The sequence below is a fragment of the Lonchura striata genome, chromosome 6 (genome assembly GCF_050655825.1).
Source record: "Lonchura striata isolate lonStrDom1 chromosome 6, ASM5065582v1, whole genome shotgun sequence".
In the NCBI taxonomy this organism is placed as follows: domain Eukaryota; kingdom Metazoa; phylum Chordata; class Aves; order Passeriformes; family Estrildidae; genus Lonchura; species Lonchura striata.
The window spans coordinates 22,189,095-22,206,604 of record NC_140708.1 but is presented as its reverse complement, the minus strand read 5'-3'; the positions used below and the strand labels follow the sequence as shown (position 1 = coordinate 22,206,604).

General features: G+C 44.2%; 1 long non-coding RNA gene across 3 annotated transcripts in view; it reads right to left on the bottom strand.

Moving 5' to 3' along the window:
- Window positions 1-901: 901 nt before the first annotated feature.
- LOC146767048 (uncharacterized) overlaps window positions 902-17,510 on the bottom strand; it is a 34,567-nt gene continuing 17,958 nt past the window's right edge. For all 3 annotated transcript variants that reach the window (XR_014956129.1, XR_014956127.1, XR_014956128.1), the window contains one exon: window positions 902-15,940. This is a non-coding gene — a long non-coding RNA (uncharacterized LOC146767048). The remainder of the gene's footprint in view (window positions 15,941-17,510) is intronic.

Here is a 17,510-nt window from a genome sequence, read left to right as displayed (position 1 = left end):
TTTCCCATAGATGATAACCAGAGTCTGCAACCTAGCAAAGTGCCTTCTTCAGCTTTTAAAGGTGCAGCTGTGAGTTCAGAACTATATTTTCAGTACCTTTTCTGTTCACTTTCTTCTACTTCTGCAGTTTTAACTTACTTAATACCCATGGTTAAGCAGAACCATAAAAATTATAACAACAGCTACCATCCCCAATGGGTCAAATTCAGACATGCAGTAGGGTGTGCAAGTGCTGTAGGAGGAAGGGCACATGAAAGGATGAGAACTTGGGCCTTGTGTTAAAGAAGAAAAATCGTGGTATCGATACACTGATTTTCACCAGAGGTCGGTCAAGCATACCTGATCACATTCAGCTGACATAATGAAAGCCTCAACTTCAAAGAAAAGCTTTATTCCTCATAGGAACAGTTTTTAAAGCTATGAATGTCCAACACTGAACTTCTATCAGCTCTGAGGACAGGAATGTAAAGAAACACCTAATTAGATTCACTCAGATTCTTACTGATACTGGCTGTCTCCCCCCATAAGATTCAACTGTAAAACCACACACTTATCCAAAAAATAGTATCTTCAAAATGGGGAGAAAAAGGAAAATGGATCAGTCTGACAAGTTTTGTCTCGGCAAAATGAAAAAAAGAAAGTGTTTCACAGTAGCCAGAATGCATAGTTTCACTCCAAGCTAGTTCTTGTGATACAGTATTAGATTTTTGTTTCTATTACTCTTTAGAGTTGCATTTAAATTTCAAAATAATCAATGTAGTGGGGAAAATGAAAGCTTATTTTGCTTCTAAATGTTAGGGAAATCTTGAATTTCCCTGCATCATTGTTTTTGGTTAAAAATTTAGTTTTCAGCCAAAACACAATTTACCAATGATGACAGTCAGAGTCAATGGTAAGAGGCAAAAGAAGTAATCATACAGCAGAGCTGTAAAACCAGCAATGGGAATTACTCCTTTATTTTGCTACATATGTGGAACTGAGTGTGAAACACCCACAGAGCTGTCTCAAAACCCTTCCTCTGGTGTTCATAATTGCAGCTGAAAGGCCCGTGGAGATCCCTGTGATACCAACACGTCATTTCCTCATTTGGGAGCTAAATCAACTGTCTTCTTTCATCATCCAAAGTAAAGCAGAGGTAGGGATGTTGACAGGGGGGAATTCTCCAGAACTGGCCAACCCACCCTGCAGGTATCTGTAGTAAATGGTGCAGTAGAAGCTCACAGTGGTGGCTTCCCCAAGTCACGTCGCAGTCCCACGGACTTGCTGGAGCTGAGCCTTTCCTGCTGGCTGCTCCTTCCAGGCAGGTGTCAGTCCATACCACCGTGGAGCATGGTACATAATACAGCCTATGGTCAGGTGATCACCCACCACATTTACATGTCTCCTTATTTCTGATCACAAGGACCACGGTCTCTGAGCCAGGATGCAGCCTCACATCATGGAGCAGATCTTCCTCACTGGTTTCACTTTTGAGTTAATCATAGTTACTACTACAAGCTACAGTCACAGCTCAGAAATCCTTTAATGCTTTGTCTTGTGTAATGCAGGAAAATAAATGGTAGTTTTCTAGAGTAACCCAAGAGTAATAGATGCTCTGGAAAATCCTACTGGCAAAAATAAGAAGCTCATCTAAAGCACATAGGGTTAACGAATTTTTTTTACCCAGCATAGAAGCTCACAGTTCAGAAAACTCTGAGAGACAGACCTGCCCCCTCAGACATGCAAAGACCTCTCATCAGGAAAGCAGAAGGCAAGATCCACAGTGCAGATCTGAGAGCAGAACCAGCAGTGGCCCTGTGCAGCAGCTGTTCTCCCCACTAGTAAATAGGCTCAGCTCACCCTGACTATCTTCAGAGACAGTTGCCTGATGCAAACACCGTAATGTTTTGCATCAAGGTCTTTCTTCTGTACTGTTCACAGTGATGGAAAGGGAGTTTCCCAGTTCCTCTCTAGTCTTTTTTATCTGTGCATTAAGCACAGAAGAAAACAGAGTAAAAGATGTTGAGAGAACTTTTGTCATGCATACCCCACATTATGAATTTTCTTTTAAATACTTCCTTTGTCAAGTGACATCTTGGATGGGAATGTCAGGCTTTCCACCTGTCCAGACATCACCTGTTAATTATCTGAGATAAAAATTGTCTTCTTTAGACTTCAGAATTAATGTGTCTTTGAGAATAAAACAGTTCACAGCTATATTATACATTAGAAATCATCATTCTATTTTTGCATTATTCTGGATCTACAAGCCTGGGGAAAAAAAAATTAACATCAGTAGAAGAGAGCTCTCCAAAAGTAAAAGACATATAAATCCAACATATAAATGGCCTTGAGTTCATAGCCAATTTTAAAACATCATCTTACATAATCAAGAGTGTAGCCCAGGAACCAAGGCGAGGTAAAGCAAAGAGGACATTTGCCCTCCACGCTATTACATTGTAAATAGTCTTATTTATGGGAAATGCTCTCAGAGTCAGTCATGAATTGGAAAATCACATCCAGTCTTGGTTTGACTCTCCATGAGTGGAACACAGCTGTGAGTTTGGTATCTTCAATATTAAACCACACGCAAAATGTTTCAGAAATAATCTGGACTTCCCTCTTTCAATCTCAAAGATAGATTTCCTCAAAACTAGCATCAGTGTTGACCAAAAGGCAATAGCATAAAAGGAAAATATTTCTGAGGAAGCAATCTGCCAGATCTCTAGCTCACAAGAAAAAAATCTTGTGTTGATTCCATCTTCCTCAGATCCAACATTTGCAAAGCCATTTTTAATAGCACTGCTTTTAAGCTAATCAGATAAACACTATGCATGCTGCTGCTTAAAAGCAGTCAAGCATAGCATGAACTTCAGCACTTCAGAATTTTGTGCTGCATCTACCCTGGACCATCACCTGCTAGCACTGGGCAAACACAGAGAGAGTGCCTGTCCTCAGAGAGGACCCTTGAAACTTACTGTGCGTGGACTTGGCTTCTTTCTGCTGTTGCTCATGGTGCTTCAGGAATATGTGACCAATTATAAGCACAATGCCAAGCATAAGCAGAACTTCTTGTGAACAAATTAGCTATCTCACCTTCAAGCAAAAAATATCAGAAGCAAACAAGTGTGTCTGTGTCAACCCTTGGCACTGGAAATGGGAAGACTCAAAACAAGTTTTCCTCTCCACCATATTTCTTTCTGTCTCATTTCTGAGTGTCAGGCCAATGATACAATGACCTAAACCAACATGTCCCTGGTTCCATAATTTCTGTCATTCTACAACCATGTATATCATTGGGTCCTCTACATCTACTATGTCCATGTAATGGCCTTTACCCATTTGGAAGATCTCTGTGGCCAGCTGCGTAGATTTGAGATTATTTGCCAATAATGTGAATAATGTCCAGCTTCCAGTGCTTGTCCCAAACCTCATATTTAAAGCCCCACAGAAATAGCAGAAGGCCACCAGGAAGCAGCTGTGTTTTTCAAAGACTGTCCTCTATTGTTTCCTAGAGGCTTCCAGCAAACAAACTCTTCTGGATCTCCCAAACATGCTAGAAGATGATCATCCATGTTTGTAATGACCCAGTATTCCAGCTAGGGATTTATTTTGTTCGCCCATCTCCCTTCTGTGTTTTTTTAAAAAACAGCATCACAGCATAGCAGCCACCACTGCTGCAGCAGCTCTGTGCAAGTCACATCAATTCCATTCCCAGGGGTGCAAACCAATTTCTCTTGTTTTTCCGCCCGTCTCTCTGGCTGAACCTCCAGCAGCCTTCAATCCCATTAATCCAAGCACTGCTGGCGATGACGAAGACTGATTTCACCGGCAAACGATCAATTTGTATCTCCCCCCCTTTTTTCTTTTTTCCCCTTTTTTATTTTTTTTTCGTGCGATGTACAAAATATCATGAAAAAGGCGTTAGTGGTGATAGTTCCACAACAGTGAAATAATAGAGTAATAAGGCAATCCACTTTTGACCTTGCAGGACAGCTAATTCATCTACCCATCTATCTTAATTATTCCCTGGGTTACAAAAGAGAAACTGTACAATTCATTCATTCCACGGTGACAATTCCATTTTCCACCCCCAGTAAAGCACCATCCTTTCTCTACAGTGATCCTGCCATAGACCACATCCCTTCCCAGCCTACTCACACCAGCCCTCATGCAAACAGTCACTGAAGGCCTGATCCAAAGCCTCTTGAAGTTGATCAAGTCAGGCCCTTGTTGGCCCCAGTGCACTCCAGTCCATGCCCTTCCATACTTGCACCTCATTTCTAAGCAAACAAGGAGTCAGCCACCTTCACAAGCCATATCAAAAGTGGGATTTCTAGCAGAATAGACAGGTGTGAAGGCAGACTAACTTTGCCCTAGGAGAGTGATCTTTTCAGATCTTCTCTCATGTTTCTGGAAAGAAGGTATCTTACAATGTCCAAATATGAGATAAAAAGGTACATATTTTCTCAGAAAAGTCTGTCTGCACTAGATGAGAGCAAGATAGGACCTCAGAATTTGGAGGGCACATTATGATAAGAGTACAGACAAGACATAGGCCAGACAGTGAAGAAGAGTCAAAGAGCATTTTCTGATGGCACTGTTTTAAGTTTTGCTTTGCATCATTTGCTGAATATTAATTTGTCTTGGAAGAAAGTAGCTGAGTCTTAAATACCTTACAACCTGATTTTCCTGCTGCTTCTCCTCGGAGGCTGAATACAACTTGCCCATTTTTAGACATGGCATATACAAATAGACTGCACACAACTCTCCAACCAGAAAGGAGAGTCTGGTGTGAATGAATGTCTCCTACCATGCTCTGAAAAAGCCGAGGTTAGTCTTCACCTCCAATAGGAAGAGGGGTCTGCCGACATTTGTAATGCCAAAGTTTGACAACATTCTTTACAGCCTAACAGTTGCTAAGAAGAAAGTGAAAAACTGGCCACAAAAGGAGGTAAGAAAGATGGTGCTTCAAAGGAAGTAGGGGTAACTGAGACAAATCCCATGGACTCTTGGTTGTTCTTCCTGTGAGTTAAGCTGAAAAAAAGCTGAAAAAATTCCCATAAGGGACAGCTGTTTCCAGTCAGGTTTGTTCTGCTGAGTAGTCACAACTGCTGATATATCCTTGAAGACCTGCACTTTTCTAGCATCTTATTTCCCTGTTTTTAAGGTCAGATTTGGGCTACAGCTCACTTTGTTCCTCTACTTAGCATCTTCATATTGCTTTTAGACTTTGGAAGCCAGACTCCTCTCCTCTCCTCACCCTCATCTGTCTCCCTTCCCTCACTTTACTCTCTTCTTACTGCTCAAGCCTGTATCTCTGCCTGTCTTGCCAATACCCAATTCTCCTTGTCTACAATATACACCCCTCTCTTCCTTAAAGCCATTAAACTCAGCACTTCATTTCCTCTGTCTGTAACAGGTTTTTTTAGCTTCATTTCCTTTGCTGCCTGTTTTTTCCACCTTTGTCACACTGATCTCCAGTTTTGGCTGCCCTACCATAACAAATCCACTCTATTTTTAACATCCCCTCCTCACCTCCTGGACTCCTCCACTTGTCCTGCATAGTCCACCCACACTTCTGATTCACATTTGTAAAGCAACTTAAATCTTCCCCCAATTTCACTCTGCTGATACATCTTCTGCTTCCATCTTTTCCCACTCTTATCTTCCTTTTCCCCTTACCATTGTTTTTTATACTTAATGTGGTCCCTGACCCACCATGTCACCAACCTGCTCTGCTTCCTCCTCCCCATAAACTTTTGCATGAGTAGACAACCTATTTCCATCTTCATCACATTTAAGTTTGCAGGCTTTTAAGAGAAATAGGCACATCTTCTTACATTATATTTATACTGTGTCTTGTCAAAGTGCAGTGCTTTGAATGACTATTATTAATATATTACTAATACAAAGACATCACCTTGGGTTCAAATATCCCTGAGACACAGATTGTTCCAAACATCTAAGTACACCAGGGTAGTATTAGGGCTGCTTTCCCCTTTGTTACCCTTTTCCCCGAAATCTGCCCCAGCAGTTCTTGTCAGGAACAAGATCCTGGGCTAGATTAAACTGAAAAGAAAGACAATACCCTACATCCCAGAAAGCAGAACTGGAGCCCAAGTCAGGTGTACCCAGGGTTAGCAGGAAAATACACCCCGATGACAATAAAAACCCAGGAGATTGCATAGATGCCGTCAAATCCCTTAGTGCAGAGGTGCCTACTGACATCAGCTCCTCTGAAGACCCAAAGCCAGTTGATAGGAGCCTGGCACAGAAATGTGACAGAATTTAGGCCAGCTGAATACAGCCATACAGGATACCACTGAGCAGTGAAAACAGTGAAGCAGAAGGCAAAGCCTGGACCGGTGGTGCTGCTGCCACAGGTTATGGCATTGTGCTTTGTGCCTTAATGTGCATTTCAACAGAACCTGCATAATATGTCCAGGCTCTTTGGAAGCAGCAAGTGGATGCAAAGATGAGTAATGTTTCAGCAGGACACAGATCATGTGTGAGTGAAAGTACCATCAGCAAAGCAGGGTAAGCTGATCCACAGGCATAGCTGACAGAGGTTGCTGCAAGCTGGTACACTGGAAACAGCCTGTACCATAACTACAAGTCCCAGCAGAGAAGCTGTACAGTATCACAGTGCAGAGTGACACATAACTGCTTTTTCAGTTAAGACACTGACTACCAACTGAGGAGGATGGATTTCTATCACTGACTGACACAGGTAAGGCAATCTGAGGTGGCCATCTTCTCTCTGTTAGCATATTTACAGGATCTTAACAGTGATGGCCCATAAGCCCTGGCATAATGGGATTTTTTTTTTTTTTTTCAACAACTCAGAATTCATACTGGATAAGTATCACGCTCCCCTCAAGAATTAACCTTTCTGCACCTCCTGCCACGCTGGTACTTGTGGTATGCAGGAACATTTCCCACCTCAGGCATAGTTACTAGTCTCCTTCTTGGCACTGGATACGGAGTATAGCTAGACAGCTGAATTCTTTGATCTTCTTGATGGCTGGTGCACATACAAAGCTTTTGGGGTCATGTACTTCCTTGTTCCCCAGGAGAGCAAAGTTTCTTGCTCAGCTGAAAATTAACTTCTGGATTTTGTACTTGCTCGCTTCCTCTTAAATGGCCTGCAAAGCAGCTCTGAAAGCCAAATATTACCTTCCTGGGATCCCATGACTATCTTTTCCCAGGCACTCCTCAAGACAAAAGAAAGAGAAAAGTGAATGGAAGATTAAGAAGAATAGTGGTGCTGGCCAAAGAAGTTTCAGAACAGAGAAAAAGGAAAATGGAATGAGAAGAGAGTGAAGGAGAGAAAAAGGAATGGAGGGAGAAAGGGAGCAGCAATAATAAGGTCATTTGTTACAGGAGCTACTCCTAGTCTGTGTGTATGTAACACAATTTGAGCTAATTGTATTGCCCTCACTTTGGGGACGTTGCTGTCTGTCTCTGAAGCTTTTTCTAATTTCCCCCCTTAATGTACGATTTCAGAATCTTTCATTCTAATGATTTTAATGCAATCAGCAAAACTATGCATGTAATTGTCTTTGGCACAGCACTCGCTGGAGTGGCACTCAGGGACAGCTCCCTGAACCCAGGACTCCGACAGGAGAATGCAAAACAGGCCTGTTTTCAATCACCGCGGCAGAAGGCAGCCGGCAACGTCTGCGAAAGGCTGCCGAAAAAAAACATTTGTCGGAAGACAATGACAAAAAAGGGGGTCTCAGCTCGGTGCTATTCAGAGACAATTTGTAAGCACGGCTGTTGAAGTCGATCCAAAGGCTCCGGAACAGCTGGAGCTTTGCAGTGATTGATAAGTGCGCCCAGGAGAACTTCATTTCTGCCTGAATGAAGACAAAAGCCCCGCGATGCTGGGCGGATGGGTAATGTCACTATCATTAAGTAGTGAGAGTGGATATGCCAGACCTTCAGATGGGGACACAGTCAGGGCTATGAGGAGAGGTCAGGGCACCCTCCCTTCCTTCCCATCACCGCCAGCTCTCTCCCCTCCCTGACTCCCCCGCTCCTCTCACACACACTTTTCCGGACAAACACCCCCTCTGCTAATTGTAATGCTCATTTAATAGAAGTTCCCCCAGCTTGTAAGTACAGATCATAGGTCTCTCCTTCTCCTCTTCATGACTGCTCTGCACACACTTCTTCCAGACCCTTAAGAGATGGTTCAGACTGTAGGTGCTCCAGGCCATCCAGATGCACCTACGTATAATGTCACTGTTGCTCATGATCTCACACTCAAAGACACCACCCTTGAGAGTCATCTGCAGTGCCTATACTTGGGTGACTCCCACCAAAGGCTGCTTGTCTCCTTCATTCCTGTATTACTCACCAGTATCTCCTGAAATCCAAAGCCTGCATTTCTAAAATAAAATCCAGCTGAAATTTTTTGAGCAGCCCTGTGAAAACAGAGCATTAGCACATGAGAAGAAAGCACATGAAACACAAAGCTGATCACAATGGAATTGAGCTGGCATCTCTGTGTTCTGCACTGAATCTCAAGTGCTTAAGGTTTATCTGGTTTGGGATGTTTGCTGACACAGTCTCTTTTGCCCTGCAAAGTTACCACATCTCACATGCAGTCATCAAGAGCATTGCAGACAAGGGAATAAACTAAAATCTCAGTTTCATTTTGTACTCTTCTCATGGTGAAGAAAACACTGGAAGATACAATGTAAGTTTCTCTGAAACAAGCACCAATATTAAAGGACTCTGCGTATTTAATTACCTTTGCTGCTGCTCACAACTACCCAAATTCAAGAGCTGGCTCCTCAGTTTCTACATATTCTGTAGCCAGAATGTTGGACACCTCTGAAACTCTGCAGTACAGTTGAGAATCAGCAGTGCATCACAGAAGCCATCAGAAAACAGTATACAGCAAGGGTGACATCATTATAGGAAGGGGAACAAACTGCCTGAATTTTCTCTAAGTCTGGGTCACAAATCCCCTGAGGATTTAACAACCTACTCAAATACTTGCTTCTTTCCCTTCCAACTAGTGAACACAGGTCTTCTCTCTCAATGTCCAGCCAAGGCAACACCAGAGACAAGACAAAGACTTCTTAAAAAAACCTTAGCAAGAAATATTAACTTCTGCAGTGGTTTAAGGAATTTGAAGGCAAAAGAAACAAAACTGGAGAAAAAAGGTTCAAATGGGCAGACAGCCCATCACTATTATACTTCTTGCTGATATTTTAGGCCACCCCTCTCACACATAATGCAGTTATCTGCTATTTAGATGACACAGCCTAAGAACACTCAGAGCTACAGTTCCTTAGTGGGGATCCTGGTCCAGGATACTCTCACCAGCCACAGCTGAGTGGCTAATCACCAAGGGAGATGAACCTGAAGAAATATGAGGAGCTTAGAGTCAGGAGGTCTGGGACTGTTTCCAAACTCTATTACTGACCTGGACCAAATCACACCCACTCTGCTGTATCTTTTTCCTCCACTTTTCTGCTCAAGAACTCTGCAGTACAGGATCCCAGCTGCTATTCAGCTGTACAGTAACTACAGCAACAGCATCCCATCCTGAGCTAAAACTGTAACCTGCCTCAGGAATAACATTTCCAGAAATCCCTATCTACCAGCACCCAGTGTATTCCTGTCTTGTTGCCACCATGTCAGAAGCCATAAACCAAAGTTACTCAGGAAAAGTGAAAGCACCAGCTATCAGATTATCACTTTCCCTCTGCAGTGCAACTCAGATCCATTTGAACCTTTTATGAGCACCACCACCATCACTCCCTTTATATCCTCCACAGATATTGTGCTGCCTTAGGGAGGGAGCTGAGAGACCCAGAGATACCCTTTGCTGGAGGTGATCTCTAATTTCTCAGTTTTGTCAATTAACTATTTAGAGCCCAGGAGCCATAAACTCACTATTCTTCTACTCATTCAATGACACCTGTCTCAGCAATCCCATGCCACTTCAGACTGTTAGTTCTTTGGGCAAGTTCTTTGTACAAAGCCTATCACATGCCCAGGCCTCTATACCCCCATAGGAAGCAGCAGCAGCCCATACAGCTCCAGCACACTCCCAGAGATGCCCAACACCCCTCTGTGCCTTCTGTGGGTGGTGGAAGCAACGTCAGCTGACATTAGTCTCAGTCTCCCTCTACTCCCCAAATTCCAGGAACCTCTTACTGAAGCAACATGGGGTTTGTTTTACTGACTTACACCAAGCCAACATCTTGCACTCTCTGCAAGGTGATGGAATAGCACAGGCCAGTGATCAGCAGGAAAGCCAGTTCCCGCTGGCCTGCAGAGGAGCACCAGCCCCACTGCTATTTGTACACGTCCTCTGGAATCTCCACATTCAGCACTGTTCTTGCCAAAGCCACCAAGAAAATGTGCACATCATTCCCTAACCTCACTGTCCCCAGAACTGGCACTGGCTGCTTGTTCTGCCTGCCTGCTCGGGCAGCTAAATAGTTATGCAGAGCACTGCAGTGCTGGGGGTATCCCAGGCCTTTGGCACATGCTTTGGAGGTCCCCTTGTGGACATCTTTCCTGAGTTGGTAGCCCAACTTGGCTGCAGCAGGAGAACATCTCTTGTGGTCTTTCTGGAGCAGGGGAGTCACTGCAGACCCTTTCTGGAAAGGGAAAAAGAGGCACCAAAATAGCTTAGTAGTCCCTGTCAACCAGGAAAAGAACAGAATCTGAAAGGCCCATTGATTTACAGCTGCTGTCTTCCACTGAACAATGCTATTTCAGTTTCTGTACCTCCACTCTGCAGGCAGCTGTGACAATACAGAGCCTGCTTCTGCAGACAGAGGTCTCTTTTCAGGACCTGCACATCCAACACCAATGTTACCAGTAACATGTCAGAGCAAAATTTAGCAGTGAGAGGAAGCCAGACACCCAGATTTAATGAACTAATCCAGACCAGCAGAGACTTTATTACAACTAAGTAAATACCTCCAAAACCTCCACTCGAGCTCAGTCAGTCCTAAGCTTCCAGAAAAGTGACTTTCCATTGCAGTAATACATTCCCTACAAGACACTCCATTTGTCATAGCTACCAAGTTCCAGCTTCTAGCAGAAAAAAATGCCAAAACATCTCACTGCTGTAAAGCTTCCTGTTCCTGACTTTTGTCCCCAGAAAAGGATTTGGCAAAGTTTCCAATGATATTTTCCCAGTTTCTTACACCAATCTGGCATGTCTGTTTAGCCTGATCCTCCCAGTGACTGTCATTCACCTTTCAGTTGCCACCTGTAACATGACTGACAATGCTGTCAGGTCCAGCATAATCTTCACATGCAGGTAGAGCAATGATGAGCAATAAAATCCTTGGATATGTTCATAAGTCAGGTACAAGACTCTGAGTTCACTCTTTGAAAGTTCATAGTCTGCATCACATCTTTTTGAGCATAGGGTACCCAAGAGCACCAGGCACAGGAGCCCATGGCCAAGCAGACCCAGACAAGCTATATGCAGCCCACACACAAGGCATTTAGAGGGACAGTCAGGAGGCAGTCTGTGCTTTTAGACCTGTACAGATACAGCCTCTATTTCTACCATGAGAACACAGAACCAAAAGCAGACCCATGATCTGAGAGCTCTGTTCTGACCTGTACCCAAACAGCAATCATCCCTTGTGCTAAGTTTTGATTCATTCATGGTCCTCCCTGCCCTAAGCTACGACAGTTGGGCCAAGCAGGATCCAAAGCCTCCTCCAACCTGCCTTTGTCCCCACTCTGATCTGTGAAGTAATAAATAGTGATAAATCTTGACAGAGAGCATCCAAGTGTCTGGCATGCTGTGGAGGGTGAGGGCAAGGCAGCTTCTGCTACTGGAGATGATCTCTGGCCTGCCTTTCTTGATGACCCCAGAGAATTCACATCGCCCTGCTCCCTCCTCTTGAAAGGTGATAACAAAGGTGTGAGTTTCTAAGCCTGACTGGCTCATGGAGTTAAAACCCAGTGAACCTGACCAGATCAGTGATAAAGCCAGAGCTCTGCTGAATTGGTCATTCTCTTGCTCTCTCCTTCTCTTGCCTGACCCCTCTTTTGCATGGTTCATAGAATCGGCAAAACTCCCTGACACAGAAACTGGAAGACACTCGATCTGTCGGTAACAATTTTCAGCAGCTCTGACAGGAACAGGCAGAGCACAGGAAGAATAAAAAAGGGGGGAAAAAAAAAAAGAAGATAATTTCATCTGCCTTGTATTCTCAGTTTGTTTTTCCTGTGGCTGCCTGTCTTTCCTTGCACTGTGTGTCTCCTTTCCTTTATCTGCTGCTGGACAGATGGAGACAGTCCATGGGCTGCAGGAGGCATCCCAACTTGAGCCTTGAAAGAGACTAAATCCTCCCAGAGGAAAGGCTACATAGACATGAGTAGATTAAACCTCTAACTTTAAAGTCCCCGCAGCACCTGCAGCATGCTGGTTCCCCGTCCTGGTTGTCCACACTGGCAGGAGGCTTGGGACATGTAAGGGACATGAGTAGAGAAGATGAGGCTGGCAATTATTTATATCCACATAATATTTACATTTTTTAGGTCACCTTCTCTGGGAGTGAGGAGATGCTTTCATTCATTTTATTTTGCAGAGTTAAGTGTCGCCTGGAACCATCAGTGTGTTTTTACCCACGAGATGAGTGGCTCTGTCTTTGATCCTTCCTTCTCTCTCCACTGTGGCTTCAAGTTTGATGCAAGTAGGCTTCACAGAGTATTGGGGGTCTGTGAGAAGTCAAGACATATGGACCAAGATTTCTGAGCTGCACATCTGACTCACAGACTGACACTGTCACTAAGGAGACTGGACTCTGAAAGTTTCTGCCCATCCTGGAGTTCTGATGTCCTTCACTAAGAAAAAGTCATCCTGGCTGAGTGTCTAGGGAGAGGCAAGTACACACATGATGCCTAGCTTTTCAGACATCACCCACCCTCCCTTCCAAACATTAGATCAGTGAAAGTTATAGATAGTGAAATCTGTGTTGTATCTTCAGAGCTGCATTTTTCCTCATCTCCCTCACCCACTGAGGGATAGATTTTCAGAACAGGTGATCCTTTGAAGGAGGTTTGTGAGATGATAGGAAGAAGCCATTGCTCAGATGGGCCAAAGACCAAGAAACAATATATATTACACAGGACTAACTTCCACCATGACAGAACCAGACTATCACATTGTCATATAACCTGCACTTTCAGAAAATACACACCCTTGGAAGAGTCCAGCTTGAAAATAAGACTTTATGTGATACAAGTCACCTGTATAGAGGGAGGAAGGGAGAGCACTGAAGGAAAAATAAAATGGGTGACAAGAGCAAAACCACACAGAATATGCTTGATTACCGAAAGTCACAGCAAGTCAGGATTTTACATTTAGCCCAGGCACCACATGTGATGTACCAGCAGGACATGATACAGAGCAATATCACCAGCAGGGTGCTGTCCACCATGAAGCCTTTTCCTTTAAAAGACAAGGCACATCTGGCTCAGAACTCACACAGTATTTTGTGGCCTAGATGACACTGGGTCCATGAGTCCAAGACACACAGATTGATTTACCTTTAACTCCCGACAAAGGCGGAATAAAATCTTTATTCCTTCCTGTCTGGTAGAAACATCATCAGTGTCTATTTAAAGCAGGAATTGGTCCCAGAGTTGAAGAGAAGACTGACATCTAACTTTGGAAGTGATCAGGGAAGTTGCAAAATCTCCACAGCTTTGGTGTTTACTTGCCCTCAGCTACCCAGAGAAGCTACCATAACCTGGCTGCTGAGGCAGGTGGTGTGTGGTGCTGCAGGCTGGCTGGGTGCTCCAGCAATTGCTCACGGGCAATGGTGAAATCTGGGCCAGGAAGGACAAGGGTTGGATGTTACACACCACAAGCTAGAAACACATTCTGTCTGCTGGTGCAACAAGGGGAATCCCAGAAGTGGGACACACTGATGCAACAACTCAAAAGAAAGAGAAAGGGAGAGGCAAATTAGACACCTCATAGGAGTGAGCAGGAAGAGGCTGTAACAAGCCCCCACTTGAGAAAACCAGAACCCTGCTTGCAAACCTGGCAGGCGTGTCATTTTACTCCAGAACACCTTTTGCCTCCCATCATGCTTTACACAGCACCCACCACCACAAACCCCAGCTGAGATGGGGCCACCAGGCCATGAAGAGCAGCAAAGAAAACAGAATAGACAAACTCAGTTCATGGAACATCCCTCAAGGAGAAAGCACACACAGTGAGGCACAAATGCTTCTAGTGAATCTGAAAGCAAGTCCTCTTTAAGGCCAGAATTGGCCCAAATGATCTATAATTGCAAAACTGATGAAAAGCCTGAGTGACTCAAAACCTAGGGAGTCTCAGCCATGGAAAATCAGAGCAGGGAAAGTGAGGAAGGAAATCAAACCCTCCTGGTACAGCTGCGACTGCTTGCAAGTCAGCAGTGGGTGCTTTAAGATTCTATCCACCACAACCACACCAATTTCAGACTGTAGCAGTGTGGCAGTTTGAAGTGAAACAGTCAAGTAGCTGGATACCAAGGATAAATAAGATTTCTGCTAATCCTGCTTTCACAGCAGGATACTAGAAAATTTAGCTGACCTTTGTTAAATAAGCTCAATGGGTCCCTTGAGAGATGGTGAATTACTGTGAGTGAGCAAAGAATGTCTGCCCTGGGCTATAGCCTGCAGAGAGAGTTTTTTCTTACACAGGAGGCTGCAATCCACTCCATTTCATTGGACAACGTATTTCTTTTATACTACAGGGAATAGGCCACCCCCAAGCTACTGCAAGGCAAGCCAGTTATACCACATCTGTAGAACACCTCTCAGCAGCGTATGTGAGACACTCTGCACCACACAGCTTTTCAGCTGAGGCACTGGAAACTCTTACCAGGAAAGCTGAGCTGCCAACAGAGCACTTCTTGCCCCAGGCTGTCACTGCCATTGCTGCCTGTTTCTCTGCTCACAGGTTTGCCCTCTGGACTGCCAGCATGTGCACCTGTGTAGGGCTTCAGGGGATAATGGAGGACAGGCAGCAAGTTGGAGCCAAGCCCATCACAGACTCTGATGGCACAGGGTCCCTTTACCAACATCCTGTGAATCCACTGGCAGAACATGGACCAAAATAGTACTGCAGCCAGACCAAAATTTCATTGCTACACACACATTTCCTTTGGGAAATAAAAAAAAATTAACACCTGTCCACCTGTTCCAGCTTGACTGGCTGGAATTTAGACCACCTCATCTGACTGGCCAAGGAAGCAGATGAGACGGAGAAGGTAACACAAAGCTTTTTCATCTGTGTTCTGGCTGAAGAGGATTTGGTGAGACACACAGGTCACAAAGAGTGACATCAGTTAGACATTAACATGCTGCAGCAGGAACTGCAGACTATTTCCTTTCCAGGCATAATAAGAACAGAAACAATATGATTAAGCCATGTCTAAGGTCTTCCATTCAGCATCTAACAAGCTGATCAGAGAGTCTGGGCCAACATTTTTAGACTGAACCAAGCTAGGACGAATTCCACCTAGAAAAGATATGTCCAGAACTCTGTTTATGGGTATCTACAATTGCTCCAGGTGCCACACTACTTTTTCCTTTCACAACCTCAAGTAATAAGAAGGACTAGGGATGGGAGAATTGCAATCTATTTTTTTTAAGTTTCTCATTCTTTAAGCAACCCCTGAGCACCTGGATAGACAAATACCTGGACTGCCTACTCATGGCAAATTAAAAACAAAAAGTATGCTTCTGACTGTTGAGCTCCTTGTATTTCTCCCTCTCTCATCTCCTCCCCACTCTGACCTCTCCAAAGTTCTCAAGTGAAACAGATCACAGATTCCAGTGTCCATAAAAACAGGAACATTTTTATTTTCGTTTTGAAGCCTATTTCAATGACCCTGCTGAGGCGGGGGTGGGTAAGGAAACAGGATCATTCATCGTGGATGAGCAGCACAATTCCATTTGCCAGGCTCTGAAATGAGAGACACTGCTGATGAAGTCAAAAAAGGAAAACGCTCCTCTGTGTCATTTTTCTCCTTTTCTCCACCCCAAGTCTTTTTTATGTCTTCCCCCCTTCTCTACCCCCTCAGACTTCCAGAAGGCTCTCTGGAGATAAAGGGGGAGAGAAGCAGAAAGATTAGTATCTCAAGGGAAACCCACACTTCTCAATATTCAGAATATTGAATATTAAATGTCAGAGGAGTTATCAATCTTACTTTGAAGGCACAAGGAGCTTTATTTGTTAGTGCAGGATGCAAAAGGGGCCTTCCAGAGCCATTCACTGACTCTTCAAAGCACATTTCACCACTGAAGTGAAATACATAGTGTCCAAGTAGGAAAGGGAGACACATTCAATCCTGCCAATCTGTCCTAGGCAGCAAAGGAAGATGCAGACAAGTAGAGGAATATACAATAGCAGCAGTGTTGTGTAAAGGAGCAGCATGAGGTGAGGGCAAATTCTTAGCTGGTGGAAAGTCATATGCTGCTTCAATTAGCCTCTAAGATATGATGATGCAGCTCAAAATGTGTAAGGAAATTAAGCAAACTCTCTGCTGACACCAGTGACCACAGTGGCTATGAAAGCAGTTGAGCCTAAACCTTTCCCTCAACCTTAGGCTCATCCCTTGTCATCATCAAGACACCAGTATTCTTCCTTACCTCTTCCCTAACCTTAGTGCATGCAGACAGAAGCTGCAGTGAGGACCAGAGAGCAGTCTGAGATACATCAAACAGCCCCAATCCAATAATCACATACTACAAAGCAGTATGGAGAACTGGATCCTGGCTGACAGCAGAGCAGAGGGAGAGTGGGGATTAGGCTCCAGTGAGATCAGTGGAAAACACTACTGGTAGGGCATCTCCAAAAAAAGAGATACATATTTATAGACAAAAACTGGCAGTTCAAAGTTTCCAAGTGAAAGACAGGCCAGCTCTATGACAAGCAAAGACAGGGGGCAGGACTGCTCAGTGGGGAAGAAAGATAGCACTGGGACCATAGGCTGCAGGTTATGCCTGGTCTGTCTGGCTCCCCAATTCCTGGTCAGCCTCACAGCTCAGGAGGCTGGCATTTCTAACCATCACCTATTTTCTACATTGTGTGATCCACGGCCTTCAAGTTTGCACATCATCGCTCTTCAGGGCAACCAGCAGGGAGAGGTTTCAGTCTTCCCCTAATTCATCTCTCTGACTACTCCCTGACTTTATAGCTAAACATTAGTGTTTGTGTATGAACCAGATAATATGCCACCCAGTTCTCTCTTCACTTGCTACCAAATTGCAGACAAACCAGATCTGTGCTAGTTTCAGGGACCTACAAGAAATCATGTGTGACCAACATTTTCAAGCCTTGAAAATTAGGATTTTATTCTTAGTTGTACATTCTCTACTACTATGAATATTCTGCTGCTCAAAAGTTAGTGTAAGTAGCACACCCATTCAGGGGGTGGGATAGGAAACCTGGGCACCCCACAGTATTCAGTGCATCCTGTTTAAGAACTAACTCAGGGAGACAAGTACAACTTGCTTCATTCCCAGGGAGCTAC